A 26,685-nucleotide genomic window follows, 5' to 3' on the forward strand; every position below is an offset into this window, starting at 1 on the left:
GAGTAATGTCAAAAATTAACGAGGATATTTTCTTAACCCCCATTTTGGCTGAATTTTTAGAGAATGCAAAAATATCCCATGGAAGTCGTAGTTATGTTGTTTACCTATCCAACGAATTGTCACACGCTAAGATTCAATGCAAATCGGCCACATTATGGCCTTCCTACTAAAAAAGGATCGAAAACGAGTAATGTCCCAAATTAACGAGGAGGTTTTCTTAACCTCCATTTTGGCTGAATTTTTAAAAAATGCAAAAATATCCCATGGAAGTCGTAGCTATGTTGTTTACCTATCCAACGAATTGTCCCATGCTAAGATTCAATACAAACCGGCCACTTTATGGCCTTCCTTATAAAAAAGGGTCGAAAACGAGTAATGTCCTAAATTAACGAGGGGATTTTCTTAACCTCCATTTTGGCTGAATTTTTAGAGAATGCAAAAATATCCCATGGAAGTCGTAGTTATGTTGTTTACCTATCCAACGAATTGTCACACGCTAAGATTCAATGCAAATCGGCCACATTATGGCCTTCCTACTAAAAAAGGGTCGAAAACGAGTAATGTCCCAAATTAACGAGGATATTTTCTTAACCCCCATTTTGGCTGAATTTTTAGAGAATGCAAAAATATCTCATGGAAGTCGTAGTTATGTTGTTTACCTATCCAACGAATTGTCACACGCTAAGATTCAATGCAAATCGGCCACATTATGGCCTTCCTACTAAAAAAGGGTCGAAAACGAGTAATGTCAAAAATTAACGAGTATATTTTCTTAACCCCCATTTTGGCTGAATTTTTAGAGAATGCAAAAATATCCCATGGAAGTCGTAGTTATGCTGTTTACCTATCCAACGAATTGTGACACACTAAGATTCAATGCAAATCGGCCACATTATGGCCTTCTTACTAAAAAAGGGTCGAAAACGAGTAATGTCCCAAATTAACGAGGATATTTTCTTAACCCCCATTTTGGCTGAATTTTTAGAGAATGCAAAAATATCCCATGGAAGTCATAGTTATGTTGTTTACCTATCCAACGAATTGTCACACGCTAAGATTCAATGCAAATCGGCCACATTATGGCCTTCCTAGTAAAAAAGGGTCGAAAACGAGTAATGTCCCAAATTAACGAGGAGATTTTCTTAACCTCCATTTTGGCTGAATTTTTAAAAAATGCAAAAATATCCCATGGAAGTCGTAGCTATGTTGTTTACCTATCCAACAAATTGTCCCATGCTAAGATTCAATACAAACCGGCCACTTTATGGCCTTCCTTATATAAAAGGGTCGAAAACGAGTAATGTCAAAAATTAACGAGTATATTTTCTTAACCCCCATTTTGGCTGAATTTTTAGAGAATGCAAAAATATCCCATGGAAGTCGTAGTTATGCTGTTTACCTATCCAACGAATTGTCACACGCTAAGATTCAATGCAAATCGGCCACATTATGGCCTTCCTACTAAAAAAGGGTCGAAAACGAGTAATGTCCCAAATTAACGAGGATATTTTCTTAACCCCCATTTTGGCTGAATTTTTAGAGAATGCAAAAATATCCCATGGAAGTCATAGTTATGTTGTTTACCTATCCAACGAATTGTCACACGCTAAGATTCAATGCAAATCGGCCACATTATGGCCTTCCTAGTAAAAAAGGGTCGAAAACGAGTAATGTCCCAAATTAACGAGGAGATTTTCTTAACCTCCATTTTGGCTGAATTTTTAAAAAATGCAAAAATATCCCATGGAAGTCGTAGCTATGTTGTTTACCTATCAAACGAATTGTCCCATGCTAAGATTCAATACAAACCGGCCACTTTATGGCCTTCCTTATAAAAAAGGGTCGAAAACGAGTAATGTCCTAAATTAACGAGGGGATTTTCTTAACATCCATTTTGGCTGAATTTTTAGAGAATGCAAAAATATCCCATGGAAGTCGTAGTTATGTTGTTTACCTATCCAACGAATTGTCACACGCTAAGATTCAATGCAAATCGGCCACATTATGGCCTTCCTACTAAAAAAGGGTCGAAAACGAGTAATGTCCCAAATTAACGAGGATATTTTCTTAACCCCCATTTTGGCTGAATTTTTAGAGAATGCAAAAATATCCCATGGAAGTCATAGTTATGTTGTTTACCTATCCAACGAATTGTCACACGCTAAGATTCAATGCAAATCGGCCACATTATGGCCTTCCTACTAAAAAAGGGTCGAAAACGAGTAATGTCAAAAATTAACGAGGATATTTTCTTAACCCCCATTTTGGCTGAATTTTTAGAGAATGCAAAAATATCCCATGGAAGTCGTAGTTATGCTGTTTACCTATCCAACGAATTGTCACACGCTAAGATTCAATGCAAATCGGCCACATTATGGCCTTCCTACTAAAAAAGGGTCGAAAACGAGTAATGTCAAAAATTAACGAGGATATTTTCTTAACCTCCATTTTGGCTGAATTTTTAGAGAATGCAAAAATATCCCATGGAAGTCGTAGTTATGTTGTTTACCTATCCAACGAATTGTCACACGCTAAGATTCAATGCAAATCGGCCACATTATGGCCTTCCTACTAAAAAAGGGTCGAAAACGAGTAATGTCCCAAATTAACGACGATATTTTCTTAACCCCCATTTTGGCTGAATTTTTAGAGAATGCAAAAATATCCCATGGAAGTCGTAGTTATGTTGTTTACCTATCCAACGAATTGTCACACGCTAAGATTCAATGCAAATCGGCCACATTATGGCCTTCCTACTAAAAAAGGGTCGAAAACGAGTAATGTCCCAAATTAACGAGGAGATTTTCTTAACCTCCATTTTGGCTGAATTTTTAAAAAATGCAAAAATATCCCATGGAAGTCGTAGCTATATTGTTTACCTATCCAACGAATTGTCCCATGCTAAGATTCAATACAAACCGGCCACTTTATGGCCTTCCTTATAAAAAAGGGTCGAAAACGAGTAATGTCCTAAATTAACGAGGGGATTTTCTTAACCTCCATTTTGGCTGAATTTTTAGAGAATGCAAAAATATCCCATGGAAGTCGTAGTTATGTTGTTTACCTATCCAACGAATTGTCACACGCTAAGATTCAATGCAAATCGGCCACATTATGGCCTTCCTACTAAAAAAGGGTCGAAAACGAGTAATGTCCCAAATTAACGAGGATATTTTCTTAACCCCCATTTTGGCTGAATTTTTAGAGAATGCAAAAATATCCCATGGAAGTCATAGTTATGTTGTTTACCTATCCAACGAATTGTCACACGCTAAGATTCAATGCAAATCGGCCACATTATGGCCTTCCTACTAAAAAAGGGTCGAAAACGAGTAATGTCAAAAATTAACGAGGATATTTTCTTAACCCCCACTTTGGCTGAATTTTTAGAGAATGCAAAAATATCCCATGGAAGTCGTAGTTATGCTGTTTACCTATCCAACGAATTGTCACGCGCTAAGATTCAATGCAAATCGGCCACATTATGGCCTTCCTACTAAAAAAGGGTCGAAAACGAGTAATGTCAAAAATTAACGAGGATATTTTCTTAACCCCCATTTCGGCTGAATTTTTAGAGAATGCAAAAATATCCCATGGAAGTCGTAGTTATGTTGTTTACCTATCCAACGAATTGTCACACCCTAAGATTCAATGCAAATCGGCCACATTATGGCCTTCCTACTAAAAAAGGGTCGAAAACGAGTAATGTCCCAAATTAACGAGGAGATTTTCTTAACCTCCATTTTGGCTGAATTTATAAAAAATGCAAAATTATCCCATGGAAGTCGTAGCTATGTTGTTTACCTATCCAACGAATTGTCCCATGCTAAGATTCAATACAAACCGGCCACTTTATGGCCTTCCTTATAAAAAAGGGTCGAAAACGAGTAATGTCCTAAATTAACGAGGGGATTTTCTTAACCTCCATTTTGGCTGAATTTTTAGAGAATGCAAAAATATCCCATGGAAGTCGTAGTTATGTTGTTTACCTATCCAACGAATTGTCACACGCTAAGATTCAATGCAAATCGGCCACATTATGGCCTTCCTACTAAAAAAGGGTCGAAAACGAGTAATGTCCCAAATTAACGAGGATATTTTCTTAACCCCCATTTTGGCTGAATTTTTAGAGAATGCAAAAATATCCCATGGAAGTCGTAGTTATGTTGTTTACCTATCCAACGAATTGTCACACGCTAAGATTCAATGCAAATCGGCCACATTATGGCCTTCCTACTAAAAAAGGGTCGAAAACGAGTAATGTCAAAAATTAACGAGTATATTTTCTTAACCCCCATTTTGGCTGAATTTTTAGAGAATGCAAAAATATCCCATGGAAGTCGTAGTTATGCTGTTTACCTATCCAACGAATTGTGACACACTAAGATTCAATGCAAATCGGCCACATTATGGCCTTCTTACTAAAAAAGGGTCGAAAACGAGTAATGTCCCAAATTAACGAGGATATTTTCTTAACCCCCATTTTGGCTGAATTTTTAGAGAATGCAAAAATATCCCATGGAAGTCATAGTTATGTTGTTTACCTATCCAACGAATTGTCACACGCTAAGATTCAATGCAAATCGGCCACATTATGGCCTTCCTAGTAAAAAAGGGTCGAAAACGAGTAATGTCCCAAATTAACGAGGAGATTTTCTTAACCTCCATTTTGGCTGAATTTTTAAAAAATGCAAAAATATCCCATGGAAGTCGTAGCTATGTTGTTTACCTATCCAACAAATTGTCCCATGCTAAGATTCAATACAAACCGGCCACTTTATGGCCTTCCTTATAAAAAAGGGTCGAAAACGAGTAATGTCAAAAATTAACGAGTATATTTTCTTAACCCCCATTTTGGCTGAATTTTTAGAGAATGCAAAAATATCCCATGGAAGTCGTAGTTATGCTGTTTACCTATCCAACGAATTGTCACACGCTAAGATTCAATGCAAATCGGCCACATTATGGCCTTCCTACTAAAAAAGGGTCGAAAACGAGTAATGTCCCAAATTAACGAGGATATTTTCTTAACCCCCATTTTGGCTGAATTTTTAGAGAATGCAAAAATATCCCATGGAAGTCATAGTTATGTTGTTTACCTATCCAACGAATTGTCACACGCTAAGATTCAATGCAAATCGGCCACATTATGGCCTTCCTAGTAAAAAAGGGTCGAAAACGAGTAATGTCCCAAATTAACGAGGAGATTTTCTTAACCTCCATTTTGGCTGAATTTTTAAAAAATGCAAAAATATCCCATGGAAGTCGTAGCTATATTGTTTACCTATCCAACGAATTGTCCCATGCTAAGATTCAATACAAACCGGCCACTTTATGGCCTTCCTTATAAAAAAGGGTCGAAAACGAGTAATGTCCTAAATTAACGAGGGGATTTTCTTAACCTCCATTTTGGCTGAATTTTTAGAGAATGCAAAAATATCCCATGGAAGTCGTAGTTATGTTGTTTACCTATCCAACGAATTGTCACACGCTAAGATTCAATGCAAATCGGCCACATTATGGCCTTCCTACTAAAAAAGGGTCGAAAACGAGTAATGTCCCAAATTAACGAGGATATTTTCTTAACCCCCATTTTGGCTGAATTTTTAGAGAATGCAAAAATATCCCATGGAAGTCGTAGTTATGTTGTTTACCTATCCAACGAATTGTCACACGCTAAGATTCAATGCAAATCGGCCACATTATGGCCTTCCTACTAAAAAAGGGTCGAAAACGAGTAATGTCAAAAATTAACGAGTATATTTTCTTAACCCCCATTTTGGCTGAATTTTTAGAGAATGCAAAAATATCCCATGGAAGTCGTAGTTATGCTGTTTACCTATCCAACGAATTGTGACACACTAAGATTCAATGCAAATCGGCCACATTATGGCCTTCTTACTAAAAAAGGGTCGAAAACGAGTAATGTCCCAAATTAACGAGGATATTTTCTTAACCCCCATTTTGGCTGAATTTTTAGAGAATGCAAAAATATCCCATGGAAGTCATAGTTATGTTGTTTACCTATCCAACGAATTGTCACACGCTAAGATTCAATGCAAATCGGCCACATTATGGCCTTCCTAGTAAAAAAGGGTCGAAAACGAGTAATGTCCCAAATTAACGAGGAGATTTTCTTAACCTCCATTTTGGCTGAATTTTTAAAAAATGCAAAAATATCCCATGGAAGTCGTAGCTATGTTGTTTACCTATCCAACAAATTGTCCCATGCTAAGATTCAATACAAACCGGCCACTTTATGGCCTTCCTTATAAAAAAGGGTCGAAAACGAGTAATGTCAAAAATTAACGAGTATATTTTCTTAACCCCCATTTTGGCTGAATTTTTAGAGAATGCAAAAATATCCCATGGAAGTCGTAGTTATGCTGTTTACCTATCCAACGAATTGTCACACGCTAAGATTCAATGCAAATCGGCCACATTATGGCCTTCCTACTAAAAAAGGGTCGAAAACGAGTAATGTCCCAAATTAACGAGGATATTTTCTTAACCCCCATTTTGGCTGAATTTTTAGAGAATGCAAAAATATCCCATGGAAGTCATAGTTATGTTGTTTACCTATCCAACGAATTGTCACACGCTAAGATTCAATGCAAATCGGCCACATTATGGCCTTCCTAGTAAAAAAGGGTCGAAAACGAGTAATGTCCCAAATTAACGAGGAGATTTTCTTAACCTCCATTTTGGCTGAATTTTTAAAAAATGCAAAAATATCCCATGGAAGTCGTAGCTATATTGTTTACCTATCCAACGAATTGTCCCATGCTAAGATTCAATACAAACCGGCCACTTTATGGCCTTCCTTATAAAAAAGGGTCGAAAACGAGTAATGTCCTAAATTAACGAGGGGATTTTCTTAACCTCCATTTTGGCTGAATTTTTAGAGAATGCAAAAATATCCCATGGAAGTCGTAGTTATGTTGTTTACCTATCCAACGAATTGTCACACGCTAAGATTCAATGCAAATCGGCCACATTATGGCCTTCCTACTAAAAAAGGGTCGAAAACGAGTAATGTCCCAAATTAACGAGGATATTTTCTTAACCCCCATTTTGGCTGAATTTTTAGAGAATGCAAAAATATCCCATGGAAGTCATAGTTATGTTGTTTACCTATCCAACGAATTGTCACACGCTAAGATTCAATGCAAATCGGCCACATTATGGCCTTCCTACTAAAAAAGGGTCGAAAACGAGTAATGTCAAAAATTAACGAGGATATTTTCTTAACCCCCACTTTGGCTGAATTTTTAGAGAATGCAAAAATATCCCATGGAAGTCGTAGTTATGCTGTTTACCTATCCAACGAATTGTCACACGCTAAGATTCAATGCAAATCGGCCACATTATGGCCTTCCTACTAAAAAAGGGTCGAAAACGAGTAATGTCAAAAATTAACGAGGATATTTTCTTAACCCCCATTTCGGCTGAATTTTTAGAGAATGCAAAAATATCCCATGGAAGTCGTAGTTATGTTGTTTACCTATCCAACGAATTGTCACACGCTAAGATTCAATGCAAATCGGCCACATTATGGCCTTCCTACTAAAAAAGGGTCGAAAACGAGTAATGTCCCAAATTAACGAGGAGATTTTCTTAACCTCCATTTTGGCTGAATTTATAAAAAATGCAAAATTATCCCATGGAAGTCGTAGCTATGTTGTTTACCTATCCAACGAATTGTCCCATGCTAAGATTCAATACAAACCGGCCACTTTATGGCCTTCCTTATAAAAAAGGGTCGAAAACGAGTAATGTCCTAAATTAACGAGGGGATTTTCTTAACCTCCATTTTGGCTGAATTTTTAGAGAATGCAAAAATATCCCATGGAAGTCGTAGTTATGTTGTTTACCTATCCAACGAATTGTCACACGCTAAGATTCAATGCAAATCGGCCACATTATGGCCTTCCTACTAAAAAAGGGTCGAAAACGAGTAATGTCCCAAATTAACGAGGATATTTTCTTAACCCCCATTTTGGCTGAATTTTTAGAGAATGCAAAAATATCCCATGGAAGTCGTAGTTATGTTGTTTACCTATCCAACGAATTGTCACACGCTAAGATTCAATGCAAATCGGCCACATTATGGCCTTCCTACTAAAAAAGGGTCGAAAACGAGTAATGTCAAAAATTAACGAGTATATTTTCTTAACCCCCATTTTGGCTGAATTTTTAGAGAATGCAAAAATATCCCATGGAAGTCGTAGTTATGCTGTTTACCTATCCAACGAATTGTGACACACTAAGATTCAATGCAAATCGGCCACATTATGGCCTTCTTACTAAAAAAGGGTCGAAAACGAGTAATGTCCCAAATTAACGAGGATATTTTCTTAACCCCCATTTTGGCTGAATTTTTAGAGAATGCAAAAATATCCCATGGAAGTCATAGTTATGTTGTTTACCTATCCAACGAATTGTCACACGCTAAGATTCAATGCAAATCGGCCACATTATGGCCTTCTTACTAAAAAAGGGTCGAAAACGAGTAATGTCCCAAATTAACGAGGATATTTTCTTAACCCCCATTTTGGCTGAATTTTTAGAGAATGCAAAAATATCCCATGGAAGTCGTAGTTATGTTGTTTACCTATCCAACGAATTGTCACACGCTAAGATTCAATGCAAATCGGCCACATTATGGCCTTCCTACTAAAAAAGGGTCGAAAACGAGTAATGTCAAAAATTAACGAGTATATTTTCTTAACCCCCATTTTGGCTGAATTTTTAGAGAATGCAAAAATATCCCATGGAAGTCGTAGTTATGCTGTTTACCTATCCAACGAATTGTGACACACTAAGATTCAATGCAAATCGGCCACATTATGGCCTTCTTACTAAAAAAGGGTCGAAAACGAGTAATGTCCCAAATTAACGAGGATATTTTCTTAACCCCCATTTTGGCTGAATTTTTAGAGAATGCAAAAATATCCCATGGAAGTCATAGTTATGTTGTTTACCTATCCAACGAATTGTCACACGCTAAGATTCAATGCAAATCGGCCACATTATGGCCTTCCTAGTAAAAAAGGGTCGAAAACGAGTAATGTCCCAAATTAACGAGGAGATTTTCTTAACCTCCATTTTGGCTGAATTTTTAAAAAATGCAAAAATATCCCATGGAAGTCGTAGCTATGTTGTTTACCTATCCAACAAATTGTCCCATGCTAAGATTCAATACAAACCGGCCACTTTATGGCCTTCCTTATAAAAAAGGGTCGAAAACGAGTAATGTCAAAAATTAACGAGTATATTTTCTTAACCCCCATTTTGGCTGAATTTTTAGAGAATGCAAAAATATCCCATGGAAGTCGTAGTTATGCTGTTTACCTATCCAACGAATTGTCACACGCTAAGATTCAATGCAAATCGGCCACATTATGGCCTTCCTACTAAAAAAGGGTCGAAAATGAGTAATGTCAAAAATTAACGAGTATATTTTCTTAACCCCCATTTTGGCTGAATTTTTAGAGAATGCAAAAATATCCCATGGAAGTCGTAGTTATGCTGTTTACCTATCCAACGAATTGTGACACACTAAGATTCAATGCAAATCGGCCACATTATGGCCTTCTTACTAAAAAAGGGTCGAAAACGAGTAATGTCCCAAATTAACGAGGATATTTTCTTAACCCCCATTTTGGCTGAATTTTTAGAGAATGCAAAAATATCCCATGGAAGTCATAGTTATGTTGTTTACCTATCCAACGAATTGTCACACGCTAAGATTCAATGCAAATCGGCCACATTATGGCCTTCCTAGTAAAAAAGGGTCGAAAACGAGTAATGTCCCAAATTAACGAGGAGATTTTCTTAACCTCCATTTTGGCTGAATTTTTAAAAAATGCAAAAATATCCCATGGAAGTCGTAGCTATGTTGTTTACCTATCCAACAAATTGTCCCATGCTAAGATTCAATACAAACCGGCCACTTTATGGCCTTCCTTATAAAAAAGGGTCGAAAACGAGTAATGTCAAAAATTAACGAGTATATTTTCTTAACCCCCATTTTGGCTGAATTTTTAGAGAATGCAAAAATATCCCATGGAAGTCGTAGTTATGCTGTTTACCTATCCAACGAATTGTCACACGCTAAGATTCAATGCAAATCGGCCACATTATGGCCTTCCTACTAAAAAAGGGTCGAAAACGAGTAATGTCCCAAATTAACGAGGAGATTTTCTTAACCTCCATTTTGGCTGAATTTATAAAAAATGCAAAATTATCCCATGGAAGTCGTAGCTATGTTGTTTACCTATCCAACGAATTGTCCCATGCTAAGATTCAATACAAACCGGCCACTTTATGGCCTTCCTTATAAAAAAGGGTCGAAAACGAGTAATGTCCTAAATTAACGAGGGGATTTTCTTAACCTCCATTTTGGCTGAATTTTTAGAGAATGCAAAAATATCCCATGGAAGTCGTAGTTATGTTGTTTACCTATCCAACGAATTGTCACACGCTAAGATTCAATGCAAATCGGCCACATTATGGCCTTCCTACTAAAAAAGGGTCGAAAACGAGTAATGTCCCAAATTAACGAGGATATTTTCTTAACCCCCATTTTGGCTGAATTTTTAGAGAATGCAAAAATATCCCATGGAAGTCGTAGTTATGTTGTTTACCTATCCAACGAATTGTCACACGCTAAGATTCAATGCAAATCGGCCACATTATGGCCTTCCTACTAAAAAAGGGTCGAAAACGAGTAATGTCAAAAATTAACGAGTATATTTTCTTAACCCCCATTTTGGCTGAATTTTTAGAGAATGCAAAAATATCCCATGGAAGTCGTAGTTATGCTGTTTACCTATCCAACGAATTGTGACACACTAAGATTCAATGCAAATCGGCCACATTATGGCCTTCTTACTAAAAAAGGGTCGAAAACGAGTAATGTCCCAAATTAACGAGGATATTTTCTTAACCCCCATTTTGGCTGAATTTTTAGAGAATGCAAAAATATCCCATGGAAGTCATAGTTATGTTGTTTACCTATCCAACGAATTGTCACACGCTAAGATTCAATGCAAATCGGCCACATTATGGCCTTCCTAGTAAAAAAGGGTCGAAAACGAGTAATGTCCCAAATTAACGAGGAGATTTTCTTAACCTCCATTTTGGCTGAATTTTTAAAAAATGCAAAAATATCCCATGGAAGTCGTAGCTATGTTGTTTACCTATCCAACAAATTGTCCCATGCTAAGATTCAATACAAACCGGCCACTTTATGGCCTTCCTTATAAAAAAGGGTCGAAAACGAGTAATGTCAAAAATTAACGAGTATATTTTCTTAACCCCCATTTTGGCTGAATTTTTAGAGAATGCAAAAATATCCCATGGAAGTCGTAGTTATGCTGTTTACCTATCCAACGAATTGTCACACGCTAAGATTCAATGCAAATCGGCCACATTATGGCCTTCCTACTAAAAAAGGGTCGAAAACGAGTAATGTCAAAAATTAACGAGTATATTTTCTTAACCCCCATTTTGGCTGAATTTTTAGAGAATGCAAAAATATCCCATGGAAGTCGTAGTTATGCTGTTTACCTATCCAACGAATTGTGACACACTAAGATTCAATGCAAATCGGCCACATTATGGCCTTCTTACTAAAAAAGGGTCGAAAACGAGTAATGTCCCAAATTAACGAGGATATTTTCTTAACCCCCATTTTGGCTGAATTTTTAGAGAATGCAAAAATATCCCATGGAAGTCATAGTTATGTTGTTTACCTATCCAACGAATTGTCACACGCTAAGATTCAATGCAAATCGGCCACATTATGGCCTTCCTAGTAAAAAAGGGTCGAAAACGAGTAATGTCCCAAATTAACGAGGAGATTTTCTTAACCTCCATTTTGGCTGAATTTTTAAAAAATGCAAAAATATCCCATGGAAGTCGTAGCTATGTTGTTTACCTATCCAACAAATTGTCCCATGCTAAGATTCAATACAAACCGGCCACTTTATGGCCTTCCTTATAAAAAAGGGTCGAAAACGAGTAATGTCAAAAATTAACGAGTATATTTTCTTAACCCCCATTTTGGCTGAATTTTTAGAGAATGCAAAAATATCCCATGGAAGTCGTAGTTATGCTGTTTACCTATCCAACGAATTGTCACACGCTAAGATTCAATGCAAATCGGCCACATTATGGCCTTCCTACTAAAAAAGGGTCGAAAACGAGTAATGTCCCAAATTAACGAGGATATTTTCTTAACCCCCATTTTGGCTGAATTTTTAGAGAATGCAAAAATATCCCATGGAAGTCATAGTTATGTTGTTTACCTATCCAACGAATTGTCACACGCTAAGATTCAATGCAAATCGGCCACATTATGGCCTTCCTAGTAAAAAAGGGTCGAAAACGAGTAATGTCCCAAATTAACGAGGAGATTTTCTTAACCTCCATTTTGGCTGAATTTTTAAAAAATGCAAAAATATCCCATGGAAGTCGTAGCTATGTTGTTTACCTATCCAACGAATTGTCCCATGCTAAGATTCAATACAAACCGGCCACTTTATGGCCTTCCTTATAAAAAAGGGTCGAAAACGAGTAATGTCCTAAATTAACGAGGGGATTTTCTTAACATCCATTTTGGCTGAATTTTTAGAGAATGCAAAAATATCCCATGGAAGTCGTAGTTATGTTGTTTACCTATCCAACGAATTGTCACACGCTAAGATTCAATGCAAATCGGCCACATTATGGCCTTCCTACTAAAAAAGGGTCGAAAACGAGTAATGTCCCAAATTAACGAGGATATTTTCTTAACCCCCATTTTGGCTGAATTTTTAGAGAATGCAAAAATATCCCATGGAAGTCATAGTTATGTTGTTTACCTATCCAACGAATTGTCACACGCTAAGATTCAATGCAAATCGGCCACATTATGGCCTTCCTACTAAAAAAGGGTCGAAAACGAGTAATGTCAAAAATTAACGAGGATATTTTCTTAACCCCCATTTTGGCTGAATTTTTAGAGAATGCAAAAATATCCCATGGAAGTCGTAGTTATGCTGTTTACCTATCCAACGAATTGTCACACGCTAAGATTCAATGCAAATCGGCCACATTATGGCCTTCCTACTAAAAAAGGGTCGAAAACGAGTAATGTCAAAAATTAACGAGGATATTTTCTTAACCTCCATTTTGGCTGAATTTTTAGAGAATGCAAAAATATCCCATGGAAGTCGTAGTTATGTTGTTTACCTATCCAACGAATTGTCACACGCTAAGATTCAATGCAAATCGGCCACATTATGGCCTTCCTACTAAAAAAGGGTCGAAAACGAGTAATGTCCCAAATTAACGACGATATTTTCTTAACCCCCATTTTGGCTGAATTTTTAGAGAATGCAAAAATATCCCATGGAAGTCGTAGTTATGCTGTTTACCTATCCAACGAATTGTCACACGCTAAGATTCAATGCAAATCGGCCACATTATGGCCTTCCTACTAAAAAAGGGTCGAAAACGAGTAATGTCCCAAATTAACGACGATATTTTCTTAACCCCCATTTTGGCTGAATTTTTAGAGAATGCAAAAATATCCCATGGAAGTCATAGTTATGTTGTTTACCTATCCAACGAATTGTCACACGCTAAGATTCAATGCAAATCGGCCACATTATGGCCTTCCTAGTAAAAAAGGGTCGAAAACGAGTAATGTCCCAAATTAACGAGGAGATTTTCTTAACCTCCATTTTGGCTGAATTTTTAAAAAATGCAAAAATATCCCATGGAAGTCGTAGCTATGTTGTTTACCTATCCAACGAATTGTCCCATGCTAAGATTCAATACAAACCGGCCACTTTATGGCCTTCCTTATAAAAAAGGGTCGAAAACGAGTAATGTCCTAAATTAACGAGGGGATTTTCTTAACCTCCATTTTGGCTGAATTTTTAGAGAATGCAAAAATATCCCATGGAAGTCGTAGTTATGTTGTTTACCTATCCAACGAATTGTCACACGCTAAGATTCAATGCAAATCGGCCACATTATGGCCATCCTACTAAAAAAGGGTCGAAAACGAGTAATGTCCCAAATTAACGAGGATATTTTCTTAACCCCCATTTTGGCTGAATTTTTAGAGAATGCAAAAATATCCCATGGAAGTCGTAGTTATGTTGTTTACCTATCCAACGAATTGTCACACGCTAAGATTCAATGCAAATCGGCCACATTATGGCCTTCCTACTAAAAAAGGGTCGAAAACGAGTAATGTCAAAAATTAACGAGTATATTTTCTTAACCCCCATTTTGGCTGAATTTTTAGAGAATGCAAAAATATCCCATGGAAGTCGTAGTTATGCTGTTTACCTATCCAACGAATTGTGACACACTAAGATTCAATGCAAATCGGCCACATTATGGCCTTCTTACTAAAAAAGGGTCGAAAACGAGTAATGTCCCAAATTAACGAGGATATTTTCTTAACCCCCATTTTGGCTGAATTTTTAGAGAATGCAAAAATATCCCATGGAAGTCATAGTTATGTTCTTTACCTATCCAACGAATTGTCACACGCTAAGATTCAATGCAAATCGGCCACATTATGGCCTTCCTAGTAAAAAAGGGTCGAAAACGAGTAATGTCCCAAATTAACGAGGAGATTTTCTTAACCTCCATTTTGGCTGAATTTTTAAAAAATGCAAAAATATCCCATGGAAGTCGTAGCTATGTTGTTTACCTATCCAACAAATTGTCCCATGCTAAGATTCAATACAAACCGGCCACTTTATGGCCTTCCTTATAAAAAAGGGTCGAAAACGAGTAATGTCGAAAATTAACGAGTATATTTTCTTAACCCCCATTTTGGCTGAATTTTTAGAGAATGCAAAAATATCCCATGGAAGTCGTAGTTATGCTGTTTACCTATCCAACGAATTGTCACACGCTAAGATTCAATGCAAATCGGCCACATTATGGCCTTCCTACTAAAAAAGGGTCGAAAACGAGTAATGTCCCAAATTAACGAGGATATTTTCTTAACCCCCATTTTGGCTGAATTTTTAGAGAATGCAAAAATATCCCATGGAAGTCATAGTTATGTTGTTTACCTATCCAACGAATTGTCACACGCTAAGATTCAATGCAAATCGGCCACATTATGGCCTTCCTAGTAAAAAAGGGTCGAAAACGAGTAATGTCCCAAATTAACGAGGAGATTTTCTTAACCTCCATTTTGGCTGAATTTTTAAAAAATGCAAAAATATCCCATGGAAGTCGTAGCTATGTTGTTTACCTATCCAACGAATTGTCCCATGCTAAGATTCAATACAAACCGGCCACTTTATGGCCTTCCTTATAAAAAAGGGTCGAAAACGAGTAATGTCCTAAATTAACGAGGGGATTTTCTTAACATCCATTTTGGCTGAATTTTTAGAGAATGCAAAAATATCCCATGGAAGTCGTAGTTATGTTGTTTACCTATCCAACGAATTGTCACACGCTAAGATTCAATGCAAATCGGCCACATTATGGCCTTCCTACTAAAAAAGGGTCGAAAACGAGTAATGTCAAAAATTAACGAGGATATTTTCTTAACCCCCATTTTGGCTGAATTTTTAGAGAATGCAAAAATATCCCATGGAAGTCGTAGTTATGCTGTTTACCTATCCAACGAATTGTCACACGCTAAGATTCAATGCAAATCGGCCACATTATGGCCTTCCTACTAAAAAAGGGTCGAAAACGAGTAATGTCAAAAATTAACGAGGATATTTTCTTAACCCCCATTTCGGCTGAATTTTTAGAGAATGCAAAAATATCCCATGGAAGTCGTAGTTATGTTGTTTACCTATCCATCGAATTGTCACACGCTAAGATTCAATGCAAATCGGCCACATTATGGCCTTCCTACTAAAAAAGGGTCGAAAACGAGTAATGTCCCAAATTAACGAGGAGATTTTCTTAACCTCCATTTTGGCTGAATTTTTAAAAAATGCAAAAATATCCCATGGAAGTCGTAGCTATGTTGTTTACCTATCCAACGAATTGTCCCATGCTAAGATTCAATACAAACCGGCCACTTTATGGCCTTCCTTATAAAAAAGGGTCGAAAACGAGTAATGTCAAAAATTAACGAGTATATTTTCTTAACCCCCATTTTGGCTGAATTTTTAGAGAATGCAAAAATATCCCATGGAAGTCGTAGTTATGCTGTTTACCTATCCAACGAATTGTCACACGCTAAGATTCAATGCAAATCGGCCACATTATGGCCTTCCTACTAAAAAAGGGTCGAAAACGAGTAATGTCCCAAATTAACGAGGATATTTTCTTAACCCCCATTTTGGCTGAATTTTTAGAGAATGCAAAAATATCCCATGGAAGTCATAGTTATGTTGTTTACCTATCCAACGAATTGTCACACGCTAAGATTCAATGCAAATCGGCCACATTATGGCCTTCCTAGTAAAAAAGGGTCGAAAACGAGTAATGTCCCAAATTAACGAGGAGATTTTCTTAACCTCCATTTTGGCTGAATTTTTAAAAAATGCAAAAATATCCCATGGAAGTCGTAGCTATGTTGTTTACCTATCCAACGAATTGTCCCATGCTAAGATTCAATACAAACCGGCCACTTTATGGCCTTCCTTATAAAAAAGGGTCGAAAACGAGTAATGTCCTAAATTAACGAGGGGATTTTCTTAACATCCATTTTGGCTGAATTTTTAGAGAATGCAAAAATATCCCATGGAAGTCGTAGTTATGTTGTTTACCTATCCAACGAATTGTCACACGCTAAGATTCAATGCAAATCGGCCACATTATGGCCTTCCTACTAAAAAAGGGTCGAAAACGAGTAATGTCCCAAATTAACGAGGATATTTTCTTAACCCCCATTTTGGCTGAATTTTTAGAGAATGCAAAAATATCCCATGGAAGTCATAGTTATGTTGTTTACCTATCCAACGAATTGTCACACGCTAAGATTCAATGCAAATCGGCCACATTATGGCCTTCCTACTAAAAAAGGGTCGAAAACGAGTAATGTCAAAAATTAACGAGGATATTTTCTTAACCCCCATTTTGGCTGAATTTTTAGAGAATGCAAAAATATCCCATGGAAGTCGTAGTTATGCTGTTTACCTATCCAACGAATTGTCACACGCTAAGATTCAATGCAAATCGGCCACATTATGGCCTTCCTACTAAAAAAGGGTCGAAAACGAGTAATGTCAAAAATTAACGAGGATATTTTCTTAACCCCCATTTCGGCTGAATTTTTAGAGAATGCAAAAATATCCCATGGAAGTCGTAGTTATGTTGTTTACCTATCCAACGAATTGTCACACGCTAAGATTCAATGCAAATCGGCCACATTATGGCCTTCCTACTAAAAAAGGGTCGAAAACGAGTAATGTCCCAAATTAACGAGGAGATTTTCTTAACCTCCATTTTGGCTGAATTTTTAAAAAATGCAAAAATATCCCATGGAAGTCGTAGCTATGTTGTTTACCTATCCAACGAATTGTCCCATGCTAAGATTCAATACAAACCGGCCACTTTATGGCCTTCCTTATAAAAAAGGGTCGAAAACGAGTAATGTCCTAAATTAACGAGGGGATTTTCTTAACCTCCATTTTGGCTGAATTTTTAGAGAATGCAAAAATATCCCATGGAAGTCGTAGTTATGTTGTTTACCTATCCAACGAATTGTCACACGCTAAGATTCAATGCAAATCGGCCACATTATGGCCATCCTACTAAAAAAGGGTCGAAAACGAGTAATGTCCCAAATTAACGAGGATATTTTCTTAACCCCCATTTTGGCTGAATTTTTAGAGAATGCAAAAATATCCCATGGAAGTCGTAGTTATGTTGTTTACCTATCCAACGAATTGTCACACGCTAAGATTCAATGCAAATCGGCCACATTATGGCCTTCCTACTAAAAAAGGGTCGAAAACGAGTAATGTCAAAAATTAACGAGTATATTTTCTTAACCCCCATTTTGGCTGAATTTTTAGAGAATGCAAAAATATCCCATGGAAGTCGTAGTTATGCTGTTTACCTATCCAACGAATTGTGACACACTAAGATTCAATGCAAATCGGCCACATTATGGCCTTCTTACTAAAAAAGGGTCGAAAACGAGTAATGTCCCAAATTAACGAGGATATTTTCTTAACCCCCATTTTGGCTGAATTTTTAGAGAATGCAAAAATATCCCATGGAAGTCATAGTTATGTTCTTTACCTATCCAACGAATTGTCACACGCTAAGATTCAATGCAAATCGGCCACATTATGGCCTTCCTAGTAAAAAAGGGTCGAAAACGAGTAATGTCCCAAATTAACGAGGAGATTTTCTTAACCTCCATTTTGGCTGAATTTTTAAAAAATGCAAAAATATCCCATGGAAGTCGTAGCTATGTTGTTTACCTATCCAACAAATTGTCCCATGCTAAGATTCAATACAAACCGGCCACTTTATGGCCTTCCTTATAAAAAAGGGTCGAAAACGAGTAATGTCGAAAATTAACGAGTATATTTTCTTAACCCCCATTTTGGCTGAATTTTTAGAGAATGCAAAAATATCCCATGGAAGTCGTAGTTATGCTGTTTACCTATCCAACGAATTGTCACACGCTAAGATTCAATGCAAATCGGCCACATTATGGCCTTCCTACTAAAAAAGGGTCGAAAACGAGTAATGTCCCAAATTAACGAGGATATTTTCTTAACCCCCATTTTGGCTGAATTTTTAGAGAATGCAAAAATATCCCATGGAAGTCATAGTTATGTTGTTTACCTATCCAACGAATTGTCACACGCTAAGATTCAATGCAAATCGGCCACATTATGGCCTTCCTAGTAAAAAAGGGTCGAAAACGAGTAATGTCCCAAATTAACGAGGAGATTTTCTTAACCTCCATTTTGGCTGAATTTTTAAAAAATGCAAAAATATCCCATGGAAGTCGTAGCTATGTTGTTTACCTATCCAACGAATTGTCCCATGCTAAGATTCAATACAAACCGGCCACTTTATGGCCTTCCTTATAAAAAAGGGTCGAAAACGAGTAATGTCCTAAATTAACGAGGGGATTTTCTTAACATCCATTTTGGCTGAATTTTTAGAGAATGCAAAAATATCCCATGGAAGTCGTAGTTATGTTGTTTACCTATCCAACGAATTGTCACACGCTAAGATTCAATGCAAATCGGCCACATTATGGCCTTCCTACTAAAAAAGGGTCGAAAACGAGTAATGTCAAAAATTAACGAGGATATTTTCTTAACCCCCATTTTGGCTGAATTTTTAGAGAATGCAAAAATATCCCATGGAAGTCGTAGTTATGCTGTTTACCTATCCAACGAATTGTCACACGCTAAGATTCAATGCAAATCGGCCACATTATGGCCTTCCTACTAAAAAAGGGTCGAAAACGAGTAATGTCAAAAATTAACGAGGATATTTTCTTAACCCCCATTTCGGCTGAATTTTTAGAGAATGCAAAAATATCCCATGGAAGTCGTAGTTATGTTGTTTACCTATCCATCGAATTGTCACACGCTAAGATTCAATGCAAATCGGCCACATTATGGCCTTCCTACTAAAAAAGGGTCGAAAACGAGTAATGTCCCAAATTAACGAGGAGATTTTCTTAACCTCCATTTTGGCTGAATTTTTAAAAAATGCAAAAATATCCCATGGAAGTCGTAGCTATGTTGTTTACCTATCCAACGAATTGTCCCATGCTAAGATTCAATACAAACCGGCCACTTTATGGCCTTCCTTATAAAAAAGGGTCGAAAACGAGTAATGTCAAAAATTAACGAGTATATTTTCTTAACCCCCATTTTGGCTGAATTTTTAGAGAATGCAAAAATATCCCATGGAAGTCGTAGTTATGCTGTTTACCTATCCAACGAATTGTCACACGCTAAGATTCAATGCAAATCGGCCACATTATGGCCTTCCTACTAAAAAAGGGTCGAAAACGAGTAATGTCCCAAATTAACGAGGATATTTTCTTAACCCCCATTTTGGCTGAATTTTTAGAGAATGCAAAAATATCCCATGGAAGTCATAGTTATGTTGTTTACCTATCCAACGAATTGTCACACGCTAAGATTCAATGCAAATCGGCCACATTATGGCCTTCCTAGTAAAAAAGGGTCGAAAACGAGTAATGTCCCAAATTAACGAGGAGATTTTCTTAACCTCCATTTTGGCTGAATTTTTAAAAAATGCAAAAATATCCCATGGAAGTCGTAGCTATGTTGTTTACCTATCCAACGAATTGTCCCATGCTAAGATTCAATACAAACCGGCCACTTTATGGCCTTCCTTATAAAAAAGGGTCGAAAACGAGTAATGTCCTAAATTAACGAGGGGATTTTCTTAACATCCATTTTGGCTGAATTTTTAGAGAATGCAAAAATATCCCATGGAAGTCGTAGTTATGTTGTTTACCTATCCAACGAATTGTCACACGCTAAGATTCAATGCAAATCGGCCACATTATGGCCTTCCTACTAAAAAAGGGTCGAAAACGAGTAATGTCCCAAATTAACGAGGATATTTTCTTAACCCCCATTTTGGCTGAATTTTTAGAGAATGCAAAAATATCCCATGGAAGTCATAGTTATGTTGTTTACCTATCCAACGAATTGTCACACGCTAAGATTCAATGCAAATCGGCCACATTATGGCCTTCCTACTAAAAAAGGGTCGAAAACGAGTAATGTCAAAAATTAACGAGGATATTTTCTTAACCCCCATTTTGGCTGAATTTTTAGAGAATGCAAAAATATCCCATGGAAGTCGTAGTTATGCTGTTTACCTATCCAACGAATTGTCACACGCTAAGATTCAATGCAAATCGGCCACATTATGGCCTTCCTACTAAAAAAGGGTCGAAAACGAGTAATGTCAAAAATTAACGAGGATATTTTCTTAACCCCCATTTCGGCTGAATTTTTAGAGAATGCAAAAATATCCCATGGAAGTCGTAGTTATGTTGTTTACCTATCCAACGAATTGTCACACGCTAAGATTCAATGCAAATCGGCCACATTATGGCCTTCCTACTAAAAAAGGGTCGAAAACGAGTAATGTCCCAAATTAACGAGGAGATTTTCTTAACCTCCATTTTGGCTGAATTTTTAAAAAATGCAAAAATATCCCATGGAAGTCGTAGCTATGTTGTTTACCTATCCAACGAATTGTCCCATGCTAAGATTCAATACAAACCGGCCACTTTATGGCCTTCCTTATAAAAAAGGGTCGAAAACGAGTAATGTCCTAAATTAACGAGGGGATTTTCTTAACCTCCATTTTGGCTGAATTTTTAGAGAATGCAAAAATATCCCATGGAAGTCGTAGTTATGTTGTTTACCTATCCAACGAATTGTCACACGCTAAGATTCAATGCAAATCGGCCACATTATGGCCTTCCTACTAAAAAAGGGTCGAAAACGAGTAATGTCCCAAATTAACGAGGATATTTTCTTAACCCCCATTTTGGCTGAATTTTTAGAGAATGCAAAAATATCCCATGGAAGTCGTAGTTATGTTGTTTACCTATCCAACGAATTGTCACACGCTAAGATTCAATGCAAATCGGCCACATTATGGCCTTCCTACTAAAAAAGGGTCGAAAACGAGTAATGTCAAAAATTAACGAGGATATTTTCTTAACCCCCATTTTGGCTGAATTTTTAGTGAATGCAAAAATATCCCATGGAAGTCGTAGTTATGCTGTTTACCTATCCAACGAATTGTCACACGCTAAGATTCAATGCAAATCGGCCACATTATGGCCTTCCTACTAAAAAAGGGTCGAAAATGAGTAATGTCAAAAATTAACGAGGATATTTTCTTAACCCCCATTTTGGCTGAATTTTTAGAGAATGCAAAAATATCCCATGGAAGTCGTAGTTATGTTGTTTACCTATCCAACGAATTGTCACACGCTAAGATTCAATGCAAATCGGCCACATTATGGCCTTCCTACTAAAAAAGGGTCGAAAACGAGTAATGTCAAAAATTAACGAGGATATTTTCTTAACCCCCATTTTGGCTGAATTTTTAGAGAATGCAAAAATATCCCATGGAAGTCGTTGTTATGTTGTTTACCTATCCAACGAATTGTCACACGCTAAGATTCAATGCAAATCGGCCACATTATGGCCTTCCTACTAAAAAAGGGTCGAAAACGAGTAATGTCCCAAATTAACGAGGATATTTTCTTAACCCCCATTTTGGCTGAATTTTTAGAGAATGCAAAAATATCCTATGGAAGTCATAGTTATGTTGTTTACCTATCCAACGAATTGTCACACGCTAAGATTCAATGCAAATCGGCCACATTATGGCCTTCCTAGTAAAAAAGGGTCGAAAACGAGTAATGTCCCAAATTAACGAGGAGATTTTCTTAACCTCCATTTTGGCTGAATTTTTAAAAAATGCAAAAATATCCCATGGAAGTCGTAGCTATGTTGTTTACCTATCCAACAAATTGTCCCATGCTAAGATTCAATACAAACCGCCCACTTTATGGCCTTCCTTATAAAAAAGGGTCGAAAACGAGTAATGTCCTAAATTAACGAGGGGATTTTCTTAACCTCCATTTTGGCTGAATTTTTAGAGAATGCAAAAATATCCCATGGAAGTCGTAGTTATGTTGTTTACCTATCCAACGAATTGTCACACGCTAAGATTCAATGCAAATCGGCCACATTATGGCCTTCCTACTAAAAAAGGGTCGAAAACGAGTAATGTCCCAAATTAACGAGGATATTTTCTTAACCCCCATTTTGGCTGAATTTTTAGAGAATGCAAAAATATCCCATGGAAGTCGTAGTTATGTTGTTTACCTATCCAACGAATTGTCACACGCTAAGATTCAATGCAAATCGGCCACATTATGGCCTTCCTACTAAAAAAGGGTCGAAAATGAGTAATGTCAAAAATTAACGAGGATATTTTCTTAACCCCCATTTTGGCTGAATTTTTAGAGAATGCAAAAATATCCCATGGAAGTCGTAGTTATGTTGTTTACCTATCCAACGAATTGTCACACGCTAAGATTCAATGCAAATCGGCCACATTATGGCCTTCCTACTAAAAAAGGGTCGAAAACGAGTAATGTCAAAAATTAACGAGGATATTTTCTTAACCCCCATTTTGGCTGAATTTTTAGAGAATGCAAAAATATCCCATGGAAGTCGTTGTTATGTTGTTTACCTATCCAACGAATTGTCACACGCTAAGATTCAATGCAAATCGGCCACATTATGGCCTTCCTACTAAAAAAGGGTCGAAAACGAGTAATGTCCCAAATTAACGAGGATATTTTCTTAACCCCCATTTTGGCTGAATTTTTAGAGAATGCAAAAATATCCTATGGAAGTCATAGTTATGTTGTTTACCTATCCAACGAATTGTCACACGCTAAGATTCAATGCAAATCGGCCACATTATGGCCTTCCTAGTAAAAAAGGGTCGAAAACGAGTAATGTCCCAAATTAACGAGGAGATTTTCTTAACCTCCATTTTGGCTGAATTTTTAAAAAATGCAAAAATATCCCATGGAAGTCGTAGCTATGTTGTTTACCTATCCAACAAATTGTCCCATGCTAAGATTCAATACAAACCGCCCACTTTATGGCCTTCCTTATAAAAAAGGGTCGAAAACGAGTAATGTCCTAAATTAACGAGGGGATTTTCTTAACCTCCATTTTGGCTGAATTTTTAGAGAATGCAAAAATATCCCATGGAAGTCGTAGTTATGTTGTTTACCTATCCAACGAATTGTCACACGCTAAGATTCAATGCAAATCGGCCACATTATGGCCTTCCTACTAAAAAAGGGTCGAAAACGAGTAATGTCCCAACTTAACGAGGATATTTTCTTAACCCCCATTTTGGCTGAATTTTTAGAGAATGCAAAAATATCCCATGGAAGTCGTAGTTATGTTGTTTACCTATCCAACGAATTGTCACACGCTAAGATTCAATGCAAATCGGCCACATTATGGCCTTCCTACTAAAAAAGGGTCGAAAACGAGTAATGTCCCAAATTAACGAGGATATTTTCTTAACCCCCATTTTGGCTGAATTTTTAGAGAATGCAAAAATATCCCATGGAAGTCATAGTTATGTTGTTTACCTATCCAACGAATTGTCACACGCTAAGATTCAATGCAAATCGGCCACATTATGGCCTTCCTAGTAAAAAAGGGTCGAAAACGAGTAATGTCCCAAATTAACGAGGAGATTTTCTTAACCTCCATTTTGGCTGAATTTTTAAAAAATGCAAAAATATCCCATGGAAGTCGTAGCTATGTTGTTTACCTATCCAACAAATTGTCCCATGCTAAGATTCAATACAAACCGCCCACTTTATGGCCTTCCTTATAAAAAAGGGTCGAAAACGAGTAATGTCCTAAATTAACGAGGGGATTTTCTTAACCTCCATTTTGGCTGAATTTTTAGAGAATGCAAAAATATCCCATGGAAGTCGTAGTTATGTTGTTTACCTATCCAACGAATTGTCACACGCTAAGATTCAATGCAAATCGGCCACATTATGGCCTTCCTACTAAAAAAGGGTCGAAAACGAGTAATGTCCCAAATTAACGAGGATATTTTCTTAACCCCCATTTTGGCTGAATTTTTAGAGAATGCAAAAATATCCCATGGAAGTCGTAGTTATGTTGTTTACCTATCCAACGAATTGTCACACGCTAAGATTCAATGCAAATCGGCCACATTATGGCCTTCCTACTAAAAAAGGGTCGAAAACGAGTAATGTCCCAAATTAACGACGATATTTTCTTAACCCCCATTTTGGCTGAATTTTTAGAGAATGCAAAAATATCCCATGGAAGTCATAGTTATATTGTTTACCTATCCAACGAATTATCACACGCTAAGATTCAATGCAAATCGGCCACATTATGGCCTTCCTAGTAAAAAAGGGTAGAAAACGAGTAATGTCCCAAATTAACGAGGAGATTTTCTTAACCTCCATTTTGGCTGAATTTTTAAAAAATGCAAAAATATCCCATGGAAGTCGTAGCTATGTTGTTTACCTATCCAACAAATTGTCCCATGCTAAGATTCAATACAAACCGCCCACTTTATGGCCTTCCTTATAAAAAAGGGTCGAAAACGAGTAATGTCCTAAATTAACGAGGGGATTTTCTTAACCTCCATTTTGGCTGAATTTTTAGAGAATGCAAAAATATCCCATGGAAGTCGTAGTTATGTTGTTTACCTATCCAACGAATTGTCACACGCTAAGATTCAATGCAAATCGGCCACATTATGGCCTTCCTACTAAAAAAGGGTCGAAAACGAGTAATGTCCCAAATTAACGAGGATATTTTCTTAACCCCCATTTTGGCTGAATTTTTAGAGAATGCAAAAATATCCCATGGAAGTCGTAGTTATGTTGTTTACCTATCCAACGAATTGTCACACGCTAAGATTCAATGCAAATCGGCCACATTATGGCCTTCCTACTAAAAAAGGGTCGAAAACGAGTAATGTCCCAAATTAACGAGGATATTTTCTTAACCCCCATTTTGGCTGAATTTTTAGAGAATGCAAAAATATCCCATGGAAGTCATAGTTATGTTGTTTACCTATCCAACGAATTGTCACACGCTAAGATTCAATGCAAATCGGCCACATTATGGCCTTCCTAGTAAAAAAGGGTCGAAAACGAGTAATGTCCCAAATTAACGAGGAGATTTTCTTAACCTCCATTTTGGCTGAATTTTTAAAAAATGCAAAAATATCCCATGGAAGTCGTAGCTATGTTGTTTACCTATCCAACAAATTGTCCCATGCTAAGATTCAATACAAACCGCCCACTTTATGGCCTTCCTTATAAAAAAGGGTCGAAAACGAGTAATGTCCTAAATTAACGAGGGGATTTTCTTAACCTCCATTTTGGCTGAATTTTTAGAGAATGCAAAAATATCCCATGGAAGTCGTAGTTATGTTGTTTACCTATCCAACGAATTGTCACACGCTAAGATTCAATGCAAATCGGCCACATTATGGCCTTCCTACTAAAAAAGGGTCGAAAACGAGTAATGTCCCAAATTAACGAGGATATTTTCTTAACCCCCATTTTGGCTGAATTTTTAGAGAATGCAAAAATATCCCATGGAAGTCGTAGTTATGTTGTTTACCTATCCAACGAATTGTCACACGCTAAGATTCAATGCAAATCGGCCACATTATGGCCTTCCTACTAAAAAAGGGTGGAAAACGAGTAATGTCCCAAATTAACGACGATATTTTCTTAACCCCCATTTTGGCTGAATTTTTAGAGAATGCAAAAATATCCCATGGAAGTCATAGTTATCTTGTTTACCTATCCAACGAATTGTCACACGCTAAGATTCAATGCAAATCGGCCACATTATGGCCTTCCTAGTAAAAAAGGGTAGAAAACGAGTAATGTCCCAAATTAACGAGGAGATTTTCTTAACCTCCATTTTGGCTGAATTTTTAAAAAATGCAAAAATATCCCATGGAAGTCGTAGCTATGTTGTTTACCTATCCAACAAATTGTCCCATGCTAAGATTCAATACAAACCGCCCACTTTATGGCCTTCCTTATAAAAAAGGGTCGAAAACGAGTAATGTCCTAAATTAACGAGGGGATTTTCTTAACCTCCATTT

This window comes from Medicago sativa, chromosome 6 (assembly GCF_051527215.1).
Source record: "Medicago sativa cultivar Bolivia chromosome 6, Bolivia_mono, whole genome shotgun sequence".
In the NCBI taxonomy this organism is placed as follows: domain Eukaryota; kingdom Viridiplantae; phylum Streptophyta; class Magnoliopsida; order Fabales; family Fabaceae; genus Medicago; species Medicago sativa.